The following is a 21,411-nucleotide window of genomic DNA, read 5'->3' as shown; positions in this document are numbered from 1 at the left end:
GAGGCTCCCCACCAGCTCCCAAAACTGCTCTGACGTAGCCAGATGTGGGTTGTCCCCACACAGGGCTGGAGCCACCACAACAGTGTGGCACCCATGACCAGCCCTTTGCCTCTCTGCATTGGAGTGCTGGTTAACCCACCCTTTCCCACTCCGCAGGCAAGACCCTGCTGTGGCTTGCAAAGAGGGTCAAGCTCAGGCCCTTCTGCAGGAACGAGCAGAGGGCTGGGCAGGGGGCTGAGTGCCCTGGACCCAATTTTGCTCCTGGATGGAGTTGAGAGATAGCTGGGGGCCAGCTTGGTTGTTGCATCCCCTCCCCAGAGATTTCTTTGGGCTGGCAGCCAGGGTGCAGGGACAGCATCCAGAGCTCAATTCTTGCATTTGTAAAATTCACGTTTTGCAAAAGCCAGTTCGACCCCAATGTTGAATGGGGTCAAAAAAGAAAACCCACATAACTAATTACAGCAGTTGCATAGCTGTGGCATTTGACCCCCGTGCCCAGGAAGGGTGGGCCACAGGGAGGGCCAACCTCAGCCGCGGGCTGGGGGCTGCTGGGTGGCCCCTCTGGGGGTGTCTGGGGGTTGTGACCTCCCTTGCTCCTTCCTTTCATGAGGAGTTTGAGAGTGTTGAGTGCCCCCGTCAAGGGGAAGGGGCAGCTGGCTCCCGTGCTGGCTCCTGTATTGGCTTCTGTGCTGGCTCCTGTGCTGGCCCCGTGGGCGGGTGCCGAAGGGGAGAGGGGCTGAAGTGCTGCAGGGCTGACGGGTAGCGCAGTGCTGCTGAGCTGGTCAGCAGCTAATATGGGAGAAACTGTGAACTTTAAAAATAGCACGACAAGTTCGGCTTTACCGTGCAGCCCCTCGCTTTCCCCAGTGAGGGCTGGTGCCGAGCCGCCTGCTCCAGCAGCCAGGGCGAGCGGAGCCCCGCTCGAGCCACAGGGTCCCATCCTTTGCCAGGGCCTTGGCGGCCGCGGGACTGCACCCGGATCATTTAGCATCACTGTCTGCTTCAGAAAGGCCCCTTGGGTTAGTCCAGCAGGGAGGATTAGGAACAAAATGTCATGTTTCCTCCTGCTTATTTGTAATGTTTCTGCTATGTTGATAGTGGCAATTTGTTGCAATGAACAAATAGAGCCTCACGAAGCTTGTCAGGAGAGGGGTCTCAGCGGAGAGGACTGTCCCCTCTCCCTCCCCAGTTTCGAAGGGTGCCCACGCCGGATCTGGGAGAGGCAGATACCAGGGGATTAGCGTGCTGCGCTGGAAGGGCCGCAGCCGGAGGGGAGGCTTGGCACCGCCGCCTGGATGAGAGCTCGCAACAATGGCGAGCTGCAGCCTGCCAAATCTCAACACAGCAGGCAAGGCTAGGCTCAGCTCTAGCTAAACGGGAGCCGTGTAGGACCCTCCATTTTGGAAGAGCGCTAGCAAGGTCTGGCACTTGGAATTCTTGGCATCCACAAGTGTCTTCACTCTTTCTTATCCCCTCCTGTTCCCAGTAGATTTTGCATCCTTTACAATGGATAAATTATACATGCAGAGTTTACTCTCCTACCCGAGCTTTGAGAATACCCCAGTGCCAGCCAAGGGAGCTGGTGCATGGGGGAATAGCCAGGAATGTTTAAAATAGTCTGGCCATGTGACTTTGGGGATTGGAAAAGAAAAAAAAGAAAGAAAGAAAAAAGTCCTTTCCCCCAGCGCTTTAAACACAAGCAAACCTTTTTTTCACAGGAGAGAGTCATGAACCGGTGCTCTGTGCACCAGTCACGAGCCAGTGCCTCTGGTTTCCCTCTGGGCTGTAGAATCGGCTGTGCCTGGGCCCTGGGGTGAGGCACATGGAGCCAGACCCTGCACGAAGGACGCCTGGATCCAACCTGGGCCGAGGTGGAGGTGGCAGCCGTAGGAAAAGTAGGAAGGCGGCAGAGCGCTGCCGCTCCTCCCTCTTTGGCTGGCGCTGAATGATTAAAACGGAGGGCGGGTGTACCTGTGCTTGTACGTACAGCTTGTTCTGTCTCAGCTCTTTGTAGGGAGAAAGACCAGCCATGAAAAGGGAGACACAGTCAGTGCAGATCCCAGTCTGGGTGGGGAACCAGCTGGGAGAAGTGGGGCACTGGGCCCCACGTGCCCCTCCCTACCTGGCTGCCCACCCATCCCATCCCATCCCATCCCATCCCATCCCATCCCATCCCATCCCATCCCATCCCATCCCATCCCCTCCCCTGTTCGCCCATCCCCACATCCCCCTGCTCTCAATGTCACCCACTGGACTCGTCCCGCTGTGCTTGGCACTTGGCCTCGGGAAAGCCTCATCCACCCAGGGAAGGGGAGAGCGATGGTGGTCTCTGATCCTCCAGTGGCTCCCCGTGCCCAGGAGCGACTGCTGCTGCCCGCCCCGGTGCTGGGGGGCAGAGGGGCAGCAGTATTAATGAAGCTCTTAATGACTGCTACCGGCTTGCACTGCAAGCATCTGAGTCTCATTTGAATTCAGGCAACTTTAAGCTCTTTTGGCAGTATAAAAGGGCCTAAAGTGGATTCCAGTCACATGTGCGCTCGCTTTTAGACGCCAGCGCAGTGCCAGCGTGATGTAAAGGGGCCTCCGCGAGCCGGAGGATCAGGCCCTGCATATTTTACACTCTTTTGTAGCTTACTGTGACTCTGCTTATCTCTAACAGTTGAAAACCGAGTGCCAATGGTCTACACGCTGGATACGTATCATGCAAAACCAAATATAGCACGGCTCAAGAACACTCTTTGCATAATGTACATATGTATTTCATTTATTTTTGTAAAAATTCTGCTTAAGCATATGGAAGGGAAGGAGTGATAACACTGCCTAGAGGCAGATATAATGTGGTCAGGCAATGTGCAAGCTTCCTCACACAGCTCGAGGAATGTGCCTGAGTTTGAAGTTGTTACATGAGTCCTGGACAATTCCTTAGCAGGGAGAAGCAAGTAGGTCATACAGATGATTTTGTGACAGGGGTCTTCCTTCACATCAGATGGCAGAGAGCCTCCAAACGCATTTCACCTGGGGTTTATGTTTTCTAACCCAGAGCTATGGATGTGCAAGACTCTGGCTGAAAATAACCATGTAGATCCATATTTAGGAGCCTGCATGCACGAATTTTTCTTCAAACTTTTGGCTTGCCACATCAACGCTGTCCTACCAGTAATTCTACAAACCCTCTGGCTTACATTGCATAGCACAAGTACTACCGCCAATTGCAGAAAAAAAAAAAAAAGAAAAAAAAAGGCAAGCCACTAGCAGAAAAAATAACTGCATTTAATAAAATTTACAGCTTCTTGTCCTCCCTGGGCAGGGACAGCCAGACAAGATTGACCCCAGTGCCTGGCCCTGAGAGATGCTGGGTTCCTGCCAGTGCTTCAGACAAGAGCTGTGCTTTGTTCATCTCAAAGTGTGCCTCTGTCTGTGCTGCCTTTTCCCACTTCCCTTGTATGCAGATGAAATTGTATTTTTAAAAACCAGAGTGGCTGCTGCTAGAGATTGGGGTAAACCACGTGTCAGCTTTGGCTTGTGCATTCTACCCCTCTCAGCCATGGTGGGAGCTGCTGGGACCTGTTTGACATTGCATCGCACATATTGGCTTCTGGATGCTTGGCCAAAGCCAACCCCGAGCCTTCTGGGGCCTTTGGCCAAACCTCGCGGCCTCACTGTGCTGAGGGGATCTTCCTGTCCTGCCGCAGCTCCAGGCAAGCAGGAAAACTGGGAGCCATGAACTAGCTGGCCTCTCACTTCCCCTTACTCGTCTCTGCTGGATTTACCCCTGGCTTTTAGAGGTGCAAATGACAGGCAAACCAAACGCATTAACATTAGCCGATGTTCTCAAATTCAGCAGCCAATGAGGCATTTTGAAGTCGATGTGCCTTCTGCAGCTGCCTGTACTAGGGGACACAGTTTAAGGGCTGATCTTCCAAGCTGGTTGCACCTTGGGTGAGGAAAATGCGCAGACACAATCTTGAGGAACAGGTTGCCCAGAGAAGTTGTGGATGCCCCATCTCTTGAGGTGTTCAAGGCCAGGTTGGATGGAGCTTTGAGCAACCTGATGTAATAAAAGGTGTCCCTGCCTGTGGCGGGGGGGTTGGAACTAGATGATCTTTAAGGTCCCTTTCAACTCAAGCCATTCTATGATTCTATGTTTAAGTTCATCTTGTTCAGGAAAACACCAAAGCGTGTATTTAGCTGTAAGCGGATAATTTAGTGTGATTCTGGATAATTTAGTGTAATTCATCTAAAAGAGGTACTTCCCTAAACAAGGACCATGAGAACACACCTAAGCTAAGCTGAAGTCAATGTGCTTTACTTCTGAGTAATGTTAACTGGTACCTGAAGCACCAGGGTCAGAGTCTAAACAGCTTGATGGAGAAGGAAAGGATGAAGAAACAGAGACTATAGTGACACCAACATGTGGTTACTCACGGACACAGGGGCAGGTTTAACTCACGGACACATGTTTTATCTATGGATTTGCACAGATCTTAGCTAATGGGCTTTGTTTTAGAAGTTGGAAGATCCTTGAGCACAGCGTTATCTTACTAGCGTGCAAACACTTTCTGCTGAGAGGCTGTTTTGCAGAAGGAATAAGAAAGACTGGTCTGAGTAAGAAGAGATTGGAGCAGAGATGTTTTAAGAGGACAAAGAGCTGTCAGGGTACAAACATATATAACAGAGGCGGCAGCATCCAACAAGAAGATACCTTTTTCTGTGTCGTGCTCTCCCTTTCTATCCTGAGACAAATCTTAATCTAATTTTTTACCAGTACAAAGAGGTTTGCTTAATACAGTCTTACGCAGCTGTAACTGAGAATAAAATTAGATCTTGGTGTGCTACCTGGGGCCCTGACCCAGAGGAGCAGTTAAGCATACACTTAGTGTGAAGAATGAGAGATGCTCCACCCAAGACAGTGAGGGTATGCCTAAGCTTTGGGTTAAACACCATCTTTTCAAATATTTGGTGCACATGTTTCACAAGAGCTGGTATCTAACCTCCTCCTATTTCTGCTTAGATACCTCAAATCTCCAAACATTTTTATGTTAAAATAGTGAGTATTTTGCAGGGGAACTATTATAATTTTCCTACCTTCCTCGGAGGAAAATTGCCCTCCAAATTAAGGAGTAAATTTCATTTTAGGAGGATTGCAAGACTAGAGGCAGACATCTCTCCTCTACTGACCTTCATCCCTGTAGCCCTGGCTGTTCTTGGTTGCTTCTGCAATGAAGGAATCAGAGAGAGGTGTTTGTAGGAAAGTCTGTGGTTCACTGGCTTGCAGATTGTACAAGATAGGAGGACTGGATTTTAATTTAAGCTATTAATTTGGAGGGAAGCAATAAAACAGAAAAGCACGTAAAGATTTACTTGCCCAAAAACCTCTGAAATGTCTCCTATTTTTAGAATGCTTTGCAAATGCTTTTCATGCAAATGTACACACGTATATGTATGTATATCTCTGTTATGTAAATCAACCCTGGCGTCTTATTCACTGTGTTAATGAGCTTTGAAAAGACTTTGGCATTTCCTTTTTGCAAAGGGATTTTTGTTTTTAAAGAAATAATTAGACCCGAGTATCATAAAGGTGCTTCTAAAGCAGCCAGACTCTCGATAGCCGATAGCCGTGTTCAAGCTAAATAAGATCTGGTTGAGCAAGCAGTCCCCTGAAGTACTTCCCTGAATACTGCCAAACTTTTAATTGCTCACTTAAAGCTGATGCTGAAGTACTTGACGGAATTGAGGCCTTATCCAGTGATGTGGAGTGTTTGGTCAGCACCGGGGAGCCGGGCACTCCGGGAGGTGGGATGGGGGAAGTATGGCGGGTTGGCTCAGTCTCCCCATCCTGCCAAAAAGCACAGATCCGGCCCATGGAGCTATGGGGCAGCCTTCACTGGTGGCACCTGGTCATTCCGAGTCTTGTGTCCTTGGTGTGCCTGGTCCTGCAGCCGCCTCTCCAGCAACAGCACTGGGCAGGCAGCTCTGGCTGCACGGGGAGCGCAGCACCTGCCTCACAAGGTGCGTCTTCTGGAACAAAAATTTGGTTCTTCAAGTCTCTGTAGGAGCCTCCATCCTGCTGGCAGTGAGTCAGGAGATGACTACCATAGACCCCTTCAGTTTAACACCACCTCTTATAAAGTCATCAAAACCCAGAGGGAAGCCAAGAATTCCTGAGGCTGGATTGCATCCCAGAGTGTCCAGTAAGCAAAGATGTATGTTACGTGTATGCCTAAAATGGAAACACGAGCTGATGCTTGCTTCTACAGCTTCAAAGGCAGCAGCCAGCAAATGCTCTCTGGAGCCCAAATGCTGGTCCCAGCAGACAGCCCACCATACTGGCTGGGAACAAAGGTGAGCGGCAGGTCCCAGCCCGCAGGTGCTGGAGCATCTGCAGAGCAGCAGCCAGATCGAGCTGCACACCGAAGGATATCTGCAAATAAAGTGGTTGGATCTCACCACATCTGTAAGAGGAATAAAACCTGCAGAAAACATCTTGGCAAATCAGAGTTTCTTTCTGTAGGCAGAAGGATGTTTCTTAGTAGCAGCTTCTGCCCATGTCCGTTGTCGGCTGCTTTCTGTGATTCCCTTTTCACTTTAAGCTGTCTGTACTGAACGCCAAAGGAAATGAAGCGGGATTATTTTACACCCAAGTTGTATATCCCATAAGAAAGGGAGCACCCTGCTGTGCCAACTATTTGTTTCCATACAGTGGCAATGCATAGAAAACAGACGCTGACTTTGAAAAGTAAAACCCTCCAGGAAGTCACTGCTCTCCCTGAGGAAATACCATTTACTGTGCACCAGCTTCATTTGTTCCAGGGACATTTCTAACTTGTTGCCTGGATTTTAATGCAGTTTGGGTTGTCACGTCACACCAAACTATGAACTGCCTTTAGTGGGTAAGAACAGGCTCAAAGGATTGGGTTTTGTTGGTTATAAATATCGTTTTATTGATGAAGATTAATGAAGGAGCAGCCGGTGTGAAGCAGTCAGGTAATGGAGGCAGAGCAGTGATGTCCCTTCCCCGCAGACCATCCTCCTGGCATGCCAGGGACAGGAAGAGCGGTTATCCCCCACTCTTGGTTTCCACTGGGGTCTCAGCGCTGAGCTCCAGCCAGAGAGGTGAAACTGAGTAGTTTCCATGTTGCCTGCATTCCCTGAATATTCATCCCTCCTGCTCAAAAAGAAAAAGAAAAAAAAAGGAAGAAGAAGAAAGCAAGCCTTACATTTTCTGTGGCATCTCAAGCTGGGGGGAAAGGCCGAGATAAATGGATACTTTCAAGGTCATTAGCTTGTGGAGCTCACAGTTTGTATCGCCCTGCCAGAGCTCGGCTCGGAGAGGTTATAAATGTTTTTCGTCTGGAGCAAGGAGCTCATTGTTGGATTTTGGATCCTCTGCTTGGCTGACAGTGAAAAATCCAAATTCTGGTGGAGCAGGGCCCCCCTCCCTGCCTGGGCGGTCTTTTGTCTATTCATCTGTAGCAGAAAATCAGGGAATTAGATGTGCGGTTGAAGATGTTGTGCTTCATCGCTGCTATGGTTGCCACCACCAAAAATGTCGCTGGGCAGCTGATCTTCCTGGCGGCCCATCAAAAGGGGCGCGAGGTCAAGTGTTGTTTGCTCTCCAAGCAAATTACCTCAAAATGATGTTCAGTCCTCTCCAGCCTCACCAGTCAGCAGCCTCACAGTCCGTGGAGAAGAGACAGGGGCAGGGACAGAGTCAGAAACCTGGGGTGCAAGGCAAGGCACCATCTCTCAACCCTGGCAGTCTGTGGATTTCACTAAGGGGGGATTTCGTGTGGGGACACGCTAAGCTGAGGCAGTGCCGAGCACTTTGCAGCTGTGGCAAGTGTGGCACCGCAGCAGCTGAGCCCACCTGCTGACATGCAGGTGTCTTCTCCTCGCCCCTGTTCCCAGGCTTGCCGAAAGTCACCGCTTTTGGCCATGTGCTTGTCCAAATCAATAACCCCTGCACCTGGCTTTTTTCCATGCTGCTCGGGACCCCTGAGGGGTTTGGAAGTGCAGGGACACAACCACGGTGGTGGTGGTGAGACCCAGCCTCTGAAGGGGGAACTGGTGTCACCCTGTCTGGCCGTGAATCTCTTCCGCCTTTTCCAGTTGCTTTGCCACCCAGCAGTGATGCTGGGCATGGGGAGGGTGTGTGCAAGGGTGGACATCCTTCAATTTCATCACCGTGCCTTGAAGGCTGCTGGATGACATTATGTAAGACCCTCAGAGTTCTTCCTTCAAAATCACAGAATCATAGAATGGTTTGGGTTGGAAGGGTCCTTAAAGATCATCTAGTTCCAACCTCCCTGCCATGCGCAGGGACATGTTCCACCACACCAGGTTGCCCAGAGCCTCATCCAACTTGGCCTTGAACACTTCCAGGAATGGGGCATCCACAGCTTCTCTGGGCAACCTGTTCCAGTGCCTCATCACCCTCACTGTAAAAATTCTTTTCCTTATATCTGATTGAAATCTACCTTCTTTCAGTTTAAAGCCATTGCCCCTTGTCCTGTCACTACACACCCTTGTAAAAGGTCCCTCTCCAGCTTTCCTGTAGGCCCCTTTAGGTACTGAAAGGCTGCTAGAAGGTCTCCCTGGAGCCTCCTCTTCTCCAGGCTGAACAATCCCAGCTCTCTCAGCCTGTCTTCGTAGGGAAAGTGCTCCAGCTCTCAGATCATCGTCGTGGCCCTCCTCTGGACCCGCTCCAACAGCTCCATGTCAATCCAGTCTTCACCATTCACCCAGGTGCAGGCTGGGTTTGCTCAGTGAATCGACACTGCTCCCAGCATCTCAGGCCCCACGGGTCCCAGGGGACTCAGAAACGGTGCAGATAAATTGTCGTTTGGGGTCAATGCCACAGACTGAAATGAATAGAAAATTCCAGCTATTTGGTGCTCAGTCAGGCCAGATGTTTTATAGCCTCTGGTGGAATATCAGTAGATGTATTCACAGCAGTAAAGGTCAAGATGGACTCTAAAACAAGTGGAGCCAGCATTTTGATGGCTCTCAGATTAGAGGAATATTTACAGGCAGATAATATCTGCAGAACAAAAACTTCTTGCTCAGGAACAAGAGAAAAGCTTTAGCAGTGGCTGGGACCTCTGGGAGCCATCAGGTCTCCCAGACCTCATGCTGGCACGGAGGGTCCACAGGGATTTTGCTCTCTTCTTCCAGGGCATGAAAGGCACCTGACAAATTGAGCCAAGCCCCTCTGGCTCTCGGCTGCACACTGCCGAAAGGAATCCCTTGGTGGCTAATCACGGGGATTTCCGTTCATCATTTCCAGGTCATGACACTGAAGCATGGGGAACCTGGGCGCTGCAATCTCCAGGATCTCCATTGCCTCTCCTTCCCTACTCCACCAAGCCCGTGGGTCTGGCTTGCCTGCCACCTGCACCGCCTCGGTAGTTGTGGGGAAATGTCTTTCCAAGCCCTTTCTCCCCATGGCCTACACAAGCAAAGTCCCAAGAGCCTCCAAAAAGCTGCTGCTCTGTAGGGATGCCTCAGCACAGAGCAACTAATGCTTATTCCCACTTATTCACAGCAGGCTCTGCGGGACAGCTGGACCGAGCTGAGATTTAAGTGCCAGGTACAGGTCCATTTTGCGACTGAATTTATCCCCAAGATAATCTTCTGTGGAAGTTTCAGTTTATATAAAGATCCATCCCCAAGCATATATAAACTAGAGGCTGCAATAATACAATTTGAAAGCGGACAGGGCATGAATTAGCAGTGCTCTTCCAGAGATATTTCTGAAATGGCACACAGAAATACTGAGAGCAGATGTTATATTGCTTTTAGAGGACAAAAATGGGTCAGACCTTATAGCAGAGTTTCTAACCGCCACGTAGTCTCTGCTGTCCTATATTTCTCAGGATGAGAGTGGGAAACACTAACTCTCCTGGTCCAGGTGTCCTGAACCCCTGGAACAGTTTCTCTCCTAAAACACTGCTGAGGCAGCGCTGGTGCGTGTGAGAGGAAGGTCTGCCTTCCTGTCTGTCATCTTCAGAAAAAAAGTGATCCCCACATCTGAACCGGGCAAAAGTAAAACGACCAGCCCAGATGTCGCCACCCTAAGAATGAGACTTGGGGGAGCAAATAGATCCCAAGAAGCATGGGAAGAAGCCCAAGCAGCTGCAAGTGCTCTGGATGTGGTGTTACACCGTGGCGGGGGGCTGGAGGGGAGGAGGAAGGTCCATGAGACCCAATGGACATCAGGCACATCGCACAGACCTGGCAGTCGGGGCAGGATCCGTGCTGGGGCTGGAAACCAGGGGCTGAGTGGCAGGTTGCACCCGTAGCCCGGGCAGAGCTGACCTTGGCTGAGGTGGAACGGATGGATAGCCATGAGGCACCGGCAGGACCTCCCCAACAGACAGACCAACCTGGAATGTGAGGCCTATGGCCGGGAGCCAGATCATTTGCCCTCACCTTGTCAGTGTCCTAGGATGACCTGGACACTGAAACACTTCAGGCTGACTCGATAGCTGGAGAGCCTGTAGCTCTCAAGGGTAAGGGGGCGCAGGAGGGATGGTTACTACTCAAAAAGGAAATTCTGGAGGCACAGGAGCAAGCTGTCCCTGTGTGCCGGAAATCGAGCCGCCGGGGTAGAAAACCAGCTTGGATGACAAAGGAGATTTGGGAATATCTCAAAAGAAAAAGGGATGTCTACAAGTCTTGGAAGAATGGGCAGGCATCCAGGAATCAATACAGGGAGGAAGTTAGGACATGTAGGGAGATAATCAGGGAGGCAAAAGCCCAATTGGAACTTAGACTAGCCAGCTCCGTAAAGGACAACAAAAAGTCTTTCTATAAATATATTAATAACAAAAGGAGGGCTAAAGATCACCTCCAGCCCCTACTGGACTCAGGGGGTACGTTAGTCACTAGGGATGAGGACAAGGCTGAGGTCCTTAATGCCTTCTTTGCCTCAGTCTTTGATAATAAGGTTAGTAGTTCCCAGGTGAGCTGGCCTTCGGTGTCTGAGTGCGGGGAGGGAGAGCAAATCGAAGCTCCTGTGATCCAAGAGGAACGGGTCAAGGATCTGCTCCTTCGGCTGGATGCCCACAAGTCTATGGGGCCTGATGGTATCCACCCGAGAGTCCTGAGAGAGCTGGCGGATGTCATTGCCAAACCCCTGTCCATTATCTTTGGGCAGTCTTGGCTCACTGGGGACGTTCCGCTGGACTGGAGGCTGGCGGATGTTACCCCCATTTACAAAAAAGGGCGGAAGGAGGATCCGGGGAACTACAGGCCTGTCAGTCTGACCTCGGTGACGGGCAAAGTCATGGAACAGGTTATCTTGAGTGCTATTAATGAGCACATACAGGTTAACCGCGTGATCAGGCCCAGTCAACATGGGTTTATGAAAGGCAGGTCTTGCCAGTCGAACCTGATCACCTTCTATGAGAGGGTGACCCGCCTGGTTGATGAGGGAAGGGCTCTGGACGTAGTTTTCCTAGACCTCAGTAAAGCCTTTGATACAGTTTCTCATAGTGTTCTGGTTGAGAAACTGGTAACTGCTGGCCTGGATAGGCACACCCTCCTTTGCGTTAAAAACTGGCTGGATGGCCGGGCCCAAAGAGTGGTGGTAAATGGGGCTAAATCCGTCTGGAGGCCGGTCACCAGTGGGGTTCCCCAGGGCTCAGTGCTGGGTCCAGTTCTGTTTAACATCTTTATCAATGACCTGGATGAGGGGATTGAATGTACCCTCAGTAAATTTGCGGACGACACCAAGCTGGGAGGCTGTGTCGATCTGCTCGAGGGTAGGGAGGCCCTTCAGAGGGATTTGAACAGACTGGATCGTTGGGCTGAGGCCAATGGCATGAGCTTTAATAAGGCCAAGTGCAGAGTCCTTCACTTGGGGTGTAAAAACCCCAAGCATCGCTATAGGCTCGGGGAGGAGTGGCTGGAGAGCTGCCTGGCGGAGAAGGACCTGGGGGTGTTGGTTGACTACCGGCTTGATATGAGCCAGCAGTGTGCCCAGGTGGCCAAAAAGGCCAATGGGATACTGGCGTGTATCAAGAATAGTGTGACCAGCAGGAGCAGGGAAGTGATCCTGCCCCTGTACTCAGCACTGGTGAGGCCGCACCTGGAATATTGTGTCCAGTTTGGGCCCCTCGCTTTAAGAGAGATATTGAGCTCCTGGAGCGAGTCCAAAGAAGGGCGACCAAACTGGTCAAGGGGCTGGAAAATAAAACTTATGAGGAGCGGCTGAGGGAGTTGGGGCTGTTTAGCCTGGAGAAGAGGAGGCTGAGGGGAGACCTGATTACGGCCTATAAATACTTGAGAAAAGATGGTGGGGAGGTAGGGGAAGGGCTCTTTACATTAGTGATGGGTGATAGAACAAGAGGAAATGGGCATAAGCTTAGTCAGGGGAGATTCAGGTTGGATGTTAGGAAGTATTTCTTCTCTGAAAGGGTTGTCAGCCACTGGAATAGGCTGCCCAGGGAGGTGGTTGAGTCCCCATCCCTGGATGGGTTTAAGAATAGGGTGGATGAGCTACTTGAGGATATGGTTTAATGGGGATTAGGGATGGTTGGACTCGATGATCTCTAAGGTCTTTTCCAACCTAGAAATCTATGAATCTACGAATCTATGAATCCTCGGACAAACAGCTTAAACCTGTTTGCTTTGGCTAGCAGAAAACTACAATGCTGTGGATTTTTTTTAAAAAGGTATGATCTTTTTTCAAGTAGTAATTTCCTGTTATGGAGGGTCTCCCTGAAGAATTGCCTTCGAGTCATCCGATGCTTGTTGGAAAGTGAGGTGTCCCTGGGTAGCAGTGGTTAAAAGATGCACTCGTGTTCTCTGCACAGTCTGTGAGGTCTGTATCGCTCTGTGCTGACTGCAGGCAGTAACACGTCAGCCTGTGGCTGTACTAGCAGGAGAGCTATGGGAAAGGGAAAAAGTACACACGGGTAGCATGTCTAGCAGGCTCCCCAGGAGAGCAGAAAGCGGGTAGTGACTCTTTAACGCTGCTGAACACATCAGTGAAAGCCCCCCTGCCTCCCCACACAGCCCAGGCTTCAGCTCCAGCGTCTCCATCACAAAAGCAAGCAGGGCAGGAGGGCTGTGCTCCATAGGCATGGCGGAAATCCCAGGCAAGGCCTGAGGGAGAGGCTACCTGCCTCCCTGAGTGCCTGTGATGCCAGGGCAGGGCTGCGGGAAGGGCTGGCGACGCTCCCCCCAGCGCTGGGGGGTCAGAGCCCGATGGCCCCCAGCTTGGCTGTATGCTAGCGAGGGCGAGCCCCGGGATGAGCATCTCCGGAGCAACAAGGGAGACAACGGCGGGAACGCACGCCAGCCCTGAGCAAGTGGGCCGTAAGTCAAAACAAGCTATGACACCCAAAATCGTGTCAGGGGATTTGCTAGCACCAGTGGAAATCTTACCTTGTTCCGTGCTTTAAATAAACTGACCTAAATATCCTAGTGAGGTACCCAGCCAGAAAAACGCCAAAAAACAGCCAAAAGCTTACCAAGGCAGTCAGTAATGCAAAATAATTCAGCCATTCAAAACCGTTCATTCTCCACGTCAGCCCTTGATTAATAGGCGCTTAAATTAAGTTTTGTTTGTTTGTTTGTTTGTTCTTCTGGGATTAGCTGTTTCGCTTTGAAAGAATGCAAGCTCCTCAAAAGATAAATGGAGGCAACACGCAGCAAACGTCCACCTGCCTTCTGCTTTTTTTGAAAGGCTTAGATGACTTCTCATTCTCCTTTTGGGTGCCCACCTGCCCGAGATGTGAGACTGGAGCTTGGTGGGTGCGCAAAGGTAGCCACAGGCTCACCGCCACACTGGACCACAGCGAGAACGTCAGTGTAGCTGGGCTTTGGTGACTGATAATGAAACAGGCACAAGGCTTTGGGTCTTCCCCTTATCCTAAAACACTGTCCCAGGAGGTGATGCCAGGCTCTGAGGGCTCTGGTGGAACAAAGTTTGGACGCGCTGCCCGGCTTGGTGAGAGGAACAGAAATTAAACTTCATGAACTTGAACAAAAGACTAATCTCTGGGAGTGCAGAGGGGAGGGAAGGAGAGAGGAACCACAGACAATTAGTACTCTACAGGCTCTGACAGAGTCATTAATGAGGGATAATATCCAATTAAGGGGGAGGATGGGAAATCTGGGGAATGCCTGTATATATTCCGGTAAATTGCTCATGGCTCCTCCCTATTCCCCTCCCCAACTTTGATGATCGCCCAAACAGGAAAGAAACGTTCAAGTGAAATATAGTTGATGGAAATATTTGGAGCCCAAAGGTAGGTGGCTTGCTGCCCAGATGTCCTGGGAGCGCGTCCCCGCTCACATGCCTCATCAGGGACACATGCATTGAAGGGTGCGCGAGAGGGAGCCTAAAAGGTTCTGGCAATGATTTAACTCAATTAAAGTCTGTGGGAGGGTTCAGCTTCACATCATGAAGCAAACACAGGATGAGTAACTGATATAAAACCGAAAAGCACTTTGCTTGTGTCTTTTGTCTTTAGGATGGCAGGAGGTGGATAATGTTCCTGTGCTGATACAGTAAGGCTGGAACCAGGCAGACTCTTGCAAAGCTTACAGGTTTTTTGTTGTCAAAAAGGTCATCAGCAGCTTGGAAATGCAGATTTCCTTCCAACAATAAGTCTTTTTTTTTTTTTTTTTTAAATAACAACGTTCTACCCATCTCAGCATTTCTTTAAATGAAACTGTTAGTCCTGTTGATGTGACCTAAATCAGCAATGTCCTGCATAACTCATAGTCCCCAGTGCCTCAGAAACACTTGTCTGGATTGAGAGACTGAGAGTCTGTTTCCAGAGAGTACCCCATAAAAATAGCTGGTAGCAGTTTTCAGAAGTTTGAATTGTCTGGGTTTGGGGTTTTGGGAGGTACGGGGTTTTTTGATAATTTATTTTTATGGCAAAACCTTCAAAATATTTATTATGTCAGCAGTGTTGTTTTTAATTTAGCACCTCCCTTCAAGTGATTCCCAGAGTAGTTTTGGCAGTAAAACTTAATTTGTTTAAGTCTTTGCATGTGCCGTATAGAGGGAGGATCTCCTAACACTTTTCCAGACCTTTAGAGCTTTTTTGAAAACCAGTGAGTCCCTTTTCCTCTCAAGCTTTATGACTAAACTCTCTCCCAGTGTTGCTGTAAGGAGCAGAGACCTTTACACGTCTGCATTTACAGATGGGCTCTGAACAGCATAATCACCAAGTTCTCAACGCTCTGAAGAATGAGACTTCACTTGCTCTTGCCGTCGCTCCTTTTCTCCATAAATATATATGTATACTTAATCCCTCTCAGCCCCAGTGTATACAACCAGTGGTTATTGCATCATTGAACGTTACAGATGCCATTTTCCCAGGGCAGGGCCCTTAGCGTGCACAAAGGCACACGGCAGGGAAGATTAATATCAGCTTCTGCTTTGCCATTCCAAGCCCCTGCTAACTGTAAATAATATTTTAGCAAAGATCTTGATGCATCATGATCTATTGTGTTGCAGCGATGATGCTGCTTGTTATGTCTTTAGCAGTGATTTATCATCCTCTGCAATGACACAAATCACGGATGGCTCATGACACTCCAGGATGTATGATCTCTTAGTGGTGGCAGTGATGAATTCTGTGCTTAGATCATAACATTTTGAAACCTGGGATGTGGAGCTGATCCTTTGCTTTTTACTTCTAAAACGTACCTAAAGCAATAAAATCCTCTCTTTGTTAACAATACGTCAAGTAGCACATCTCTCCCTTTCACGACAGCTCGATGTGGTTAATTTTGGCTAAGCCTCGAAGGGTTATCAGGCAACTCCAGATTACTCATTCCTTTTGCTTTTCCCCTACTACCTCCTAACCTTTAATGTCCTCCTCCTGCATTCTGGTCCCAGGGACATATTTTGAAATTCTACTGCATGTATAATGAGTATAAAATGTTCCTCTAGGAGCTGGAGAAAGCTCAGATGTTTGGGTACAGTAGGCCCATTCCGACACAACAAGCCTACGCTCAAGCTGTGATCCCAACAGAGAAGAAAGCGTTTCAGGTCTGAGCTGCTCTCATCCAGTGATCTACTGCCGTACCAGCTCCACTCCGAGGAAGTGGAAGTACTTGCTTTTATTTATTTTTATCCTGTGGCATCGGAACGCCCCAGGTAAGAGAGGACAGAACGGGGAGAGGGGTGTTGAAGGTTCTCAGTCTTCACTGCTGGGTCCCTGCTGCAGAGACAATGCGCGTTTCTTTCAGGCAACACGTAATTATTGTGAGAATGCAGGTTTTCTGGTTTTAGTGTTGAGGAAATAGATATCAATGTCAAAGGAAAAAAAAAAAAAAGAAGAGAAGGAAAAAAAATGAAATCCCAAACAAATCACAGGGGCCCAAACGCTGCCCTTGGTGATGAGCATCCGAGGAGCTGCTCAGCTGTAGTTGGGGGACCGACCCTTCAGGCTGCCTTCGCCTCGAGTACGGCTCAAAACCTGGGCCTGGGGGCTCGCTCCAGCAGCCAACGCTCCGCCCGGGCTCCGACCGAAGTGTAGGGGCTCCTCCTCGCCTCGACCCCCACCGCTCTGCCTCTGCCCAGAAGCGGCGGGGAAATCAGCCGCCCCTTCCTCACCGCCCCCACCCCAGGGAGGACTCGGACAGGCAGCCGGCCGGCCGTAAAGCACTGCCGGTACCGAAAGGCCAGGCTCCCCGGCTGCCCCTGCTCCCTCGGCAGACGGAGCTGGGAGGCAGAGATGGTGTCTTGCAGCCGGAGAGGAGCTGGAGCCCGGAGACCGCCCTTCTCTGCGGGGGCGACGGCTGCACAGCGGGGCTGTGTGCGCGCCCGGCGCCCCGGTACCCGGCACGGAGCTGGGGCGGGGGAGGGCATCCCCTTCGAGGGTCGCAGAGAATCCAAGCAGGGCGGCCGAGGCTCCCTGGGCCCCTCGGCCTCATCCTCAAATCCCGGAGGCTCCGCGGTGGCTCGTCACCGCTGGATGGAGCAAAAGAGGTGGGCGAAGAGAGCCGAGGAAACCTCCTGGGATGCTGCGCTGGCTGCCTGCCGGCCCTGGCCCCGGCCCCGGCCCCGGGTCGGCTTCCAGGGAAGCCGTTAATAACCCTGAGCCTGCTTTCCCCTCCGCTAGTGGCGACGGGGCCCCTCGGGCTGCCCCCCTGCCGCTCGCTGCCCAGCCCCGCTCCGCCGCAGCTGCTGCCCGCGGCCGCCAGCCCTCCAGGTGCTCCGCCGGCCGGGGACGCTCCGACGGCCAAGAAACCCTCGGCGGGGGGGACCTGCGCCGGCTCCTCGCACGCTTGCTCTGCCGGAGGAGCGGGCTGACTCGGAGGGGCTGGGGATCGGGGCCAGGATCCGCGCTACCCCCTCCCTTGGAACTTCTTCCCGGCCGCGGGAAGCGGACAGGGCGGTCCCCGACTCCCAGGGCCGCGGCTGGCCCAGCACCAGCCCCGTGGGGTGATGGAGAATGGAGGCAGCTGGAGTGATCACGTCGTGGAAGGCACCGTTTGACCGTGCAGCCTCAGCATCCCCAAAAAGGAGGTTTCCTATTAGCTCAGTGTAGTGCTGGAGCCCGGGGAGGCGGCTCCTGCTCCCCAACGTGGAAAAGGGGGGGATGTTGCAGGGGCAGCGAGGGTGGGGGAGCAGGAGGTAGGCACACCAGCCCAAAGTGACGTCTGCTCGGGTCGGCCCAGAGGGTTTTGGCGCTCGCCTCCAGCCGGTCTCTGCCGGACACAACCAGCCTGGTTTCTTCAAAGCTGTAACGCAGTCAGACTCGGCGGCATTTTGCTGTTACACCATATTCTTATCAAATCTCAGAGAGGTGACGTTTTTTCCTATTCCTTCCATCAAAGAACAGAAGTCCTCAGCCACTCAATTAATGTAGGAACTCATTTCACATGAGAAAACGGCCCTATTTAAGGAAGGAGATTTTTTTCTAAAACTTAGCAAAACAAGAACCATAATTATCAGCTTGAGACAGCCAAGCATCATGGAAAATTTTACCTCAAGTGGTGAGTGTTCAGCCAAGTTAGGATATAACAAAGCAAGATTTTAGAATAGAAAATCTTGGGCAATCCTTCTTACAGTGCTCATTAGTGCCTGTGTTTTCTGTAATACTGTGATTCGTTCTGTAATATGGTATCATGATACGATATTGCTGCAGTAGACAATGTTGTTCCCTAAGAAGAGAGTTATATTGAGCAAGAAACAAATGTATCGTAATACATACTTTTTAGGCTACATACTCTGGAGTGGTCAGCTATGAAAACACAGAGCAGTCTTTCAAGTGGAAGCCTTCCTTATTACTAGTCTTAGTTGTCCAGGTCCAGAAAGGGAGACATCTCCTGGTAGCTTTCAAAGGTGAGAAAAACCCTTTGAGATATGCCTTCTCATGGCGTCACATTTCTTCCATTCCCAGTGCGTAAATGTGGTCGTCACTGAAATTCTTAACAGTGAGGATTTTACACATACAACAAATTTATCACATACAGTGCTCTGTAAAAATAAATATGTATTTGAAACTTAGAGATGCACCAAGAGCAACCTTATATCTTTTAGCATGTAATACTTTACAATATACTCCTCACTATTTTTTATTCTTTCTTTGCAATAAACATATTTCCATACCTCATATTTCAGCGAGTGTTCTCAACCTGTTGAAAATGTTGTAAGAAGGACTGTGCAACTAATTGGTTTATTGAATGTGCCTATTGAAAGCATGAATAATTGGATTTGATAAAGAATTAAAATGAGTTAGACTGACCAAAACCAGAGAAGAATTAAAAAAGAAAATCTAAAAGTGTTTTGATTCAGGTAAAGAAAATGAAACAGCTTCCTAAGCCAAAACAATTACAACAAAATAATTGCAATTAAAAATATTAATGAAAGCCGAGGGATGTAAAAGCTGGGATGACAGAAAAGGAGGGAAGTGCTCCTGTGAGCCAATATTGCAGCAGCCAGAGCAGTTTTGTTAACATGGAGGGCTCAGGTTTAATGTTCAATAGTCTCCCGTGCCCAGAAGAGATGTGAAGCTGCACCACAGCCCTGTTCAGCCAACACCCCGGATGCAGGACTACAGGCTTAATTGAAGCCATCTCCTTGTCCTCAGGGACTGCTCTGACCACGGTGCTGTTGAATAAAATGGGATCCCTTGTCCTTGATTTTATAGGAAGCCTTCCCTTCTTTAGCAGGTGCCTGAATCTTTTGAATGTGCTAAAACAGCTAGCAATGGAAATTACGGGACTGGTTTGTCTACCATGTTCTGATGTATTTCTTTCAGCTGAAAGTTTCTGGCAAAATTGACTTGAATTTGCAAATATGTTTGAGCTGCCCTGAAATAGCATTTATGGAAGCACCTGGTATTTTCCAAAATATGGTATGATGATGATAAGAGAAATGATAACAGCTGTTATTGTTCAGGTAACTCTACCAGTATTTTCTTATTTCTCCTTTTACAACACTTTTTTACTGCTTCCTATTTCTTTACCTATTTCTGCAGCATATTATTTTACATATATTTTCCTATTTATTTTGCTTTGTCTTTTCCACCCCTGTACGTGATGGTGCCCTCATGGCTTTACATATCCTCAGGTGCACAGCTCCATGACTTCTTTTTACATTGCCTGGGCCAAATCCTTCACAGCATTACTCCAGTTTCCCTCAAGTGCGGTGCCAATGAAATCGAGTTACATCAACTCAGAGTTGTGCAACTGTGGAAGAAGCAGAGCCCTTATCTGAATAATGCCTTGATATATTTTTTGATTCTTAATGTCTTTCTCAGCACAAATCTTTATTTACAGTTTCCGTTTTTATTTCTCTGCACCTCATTTTACAAACCTGGCTTCTTTACATTCGGTAGCCACCACCATGATCTATCTGATCTAGACAGCTGTGCCGAGACAGGGGATTTTGAAATATTACTGTAAAAAACTGGAAGCTTTTTACCACACTTGTATTCATTTTAGTGGTTATCACTGTAACAGTTAACAAAAGACACAAAGACATCCATACCCAAAACACAGCATATGAAGATTAAATTTTTTTTTTTTCAAATGGCACATACATTTAGATAGCTCCTACTTTTCCCATTTGGCAAGGCCATTGTTGTGGCTAATGTATGTATTTCTGAAAACAATGATACATTTCCAATAGTATCTTCCACGATTTTTTTTCAATGAGCAATAAAGGAGGTTGAGGTGGGATGTGTTTTATCCCACCACATTATATCATTCCTCTTTTTCCTCTTTGTTGGATGGCAATCAGGAACCCTCATGCCAAGCTTGGGAAGCAACAGCATCTGGCTCCTTGGCAGATTCTGCAGGCGGTCTTGTTGCCAGCCTTTAAGCTGTGTCTGGGTCTGCTGCATGGTTTGGCTGCAGATGGGCTCTCTGGGTTGCCTTGTGCTTATGGGTGCCAGTTTTGGCTTACCTTTGATTCTGAGGACTTTACTCATTTTTATTCATTTGTGAATAAGGACCCATCCAAATGCTTCATGAAACCGATATCAGAGTGTACTGATATTTAAAATGAAAAGGGAAGGAGGCTGTTTCCCTTCCCCCTCCCCTCCCCAGGATGAAACGTTATAATAGCATCTGCAAATGGATCTGGATCTATCAGTATTTCCATTATAAATCAGAGGCTTAGAGCTTAGCCATGAATATTCCTCCCAGAACGAAGTGCAATGCCGCTGCTGGTACTAAAACAGCGCCGAAGGCTTTTTCAGACCACCTAGGCATTCCCACGCTCACTTTCCCTTCCTTCAAAGGGGATCATTTTGAAGATGTGACAGTCTAACTTCAAGCATATGTCCAAAAACATCTGCACGACAAAAAGTCTTCTTGCTGATGTTTCTGGATGCTGATGTTCAATACGGTTTCAGAGCCACTTACAAGAACAGTGCCCAAGCCTGGAAGAAAAGCTTTGAAATCAGAGACTCAGTGGACATGGAGGGAGCTGTGGCTGCAAACAGCCCTCCTGCTTCTCTGACCTGCAGACCCTTGAAGGCTGGAAGGGTGCACAGGGAAGCACTGCACCCATCACCTGTTTCGGCACCTGCTGTCAGCTCCTGCCATGCTAGAGGTGTTGCTGGTGAGACCTGCTTCGGCCACCCTTCTGCCTGGATTTGGGCACCCAAACACCCCCCTGGCAGGAGCTGCCTCTCCTGGAGAGGACGGGGTGACAGCGGGGTGCAGGGAGGCTGTGCTTCCTAATCGGAGGTGTCAGGCTGTTGTCGGGGGGGAGCCAAGTGCCTCTGCCCAGCCAGCGAGTGCGGATATCACTCAGCACAGATGGCCAGGGGGGGCTGCCCAATTACCAAATTAAGCCTTCAAAACACAATATAACTCCTAGCATTTTGGAAGGAACCTTTCTGGACCCTGGACCCCAGCACTTGCACCTCCGCCTGCCCAGCTGGAACAGGAGTGGCTGCTGTCAGTCATCTTGGGACGAGTACC

Source organism: Tauraco erythrolophus, chromosome 2 (genome assembly GCF_009769465.1).
Source record: "Tauraco erythrolophus isolate bTauEry1 chromosome 2, bTauEry1.pri, whole genome shotgun sequence".
NCBI lineage: Eukaryota > Metazoa > Chordata > Aves > Musophagiformes > Musophagidae > Tauraco > Tauraco erythrolophus.
Note: the sequence above shows the minus strand (reverse complement) of the source record.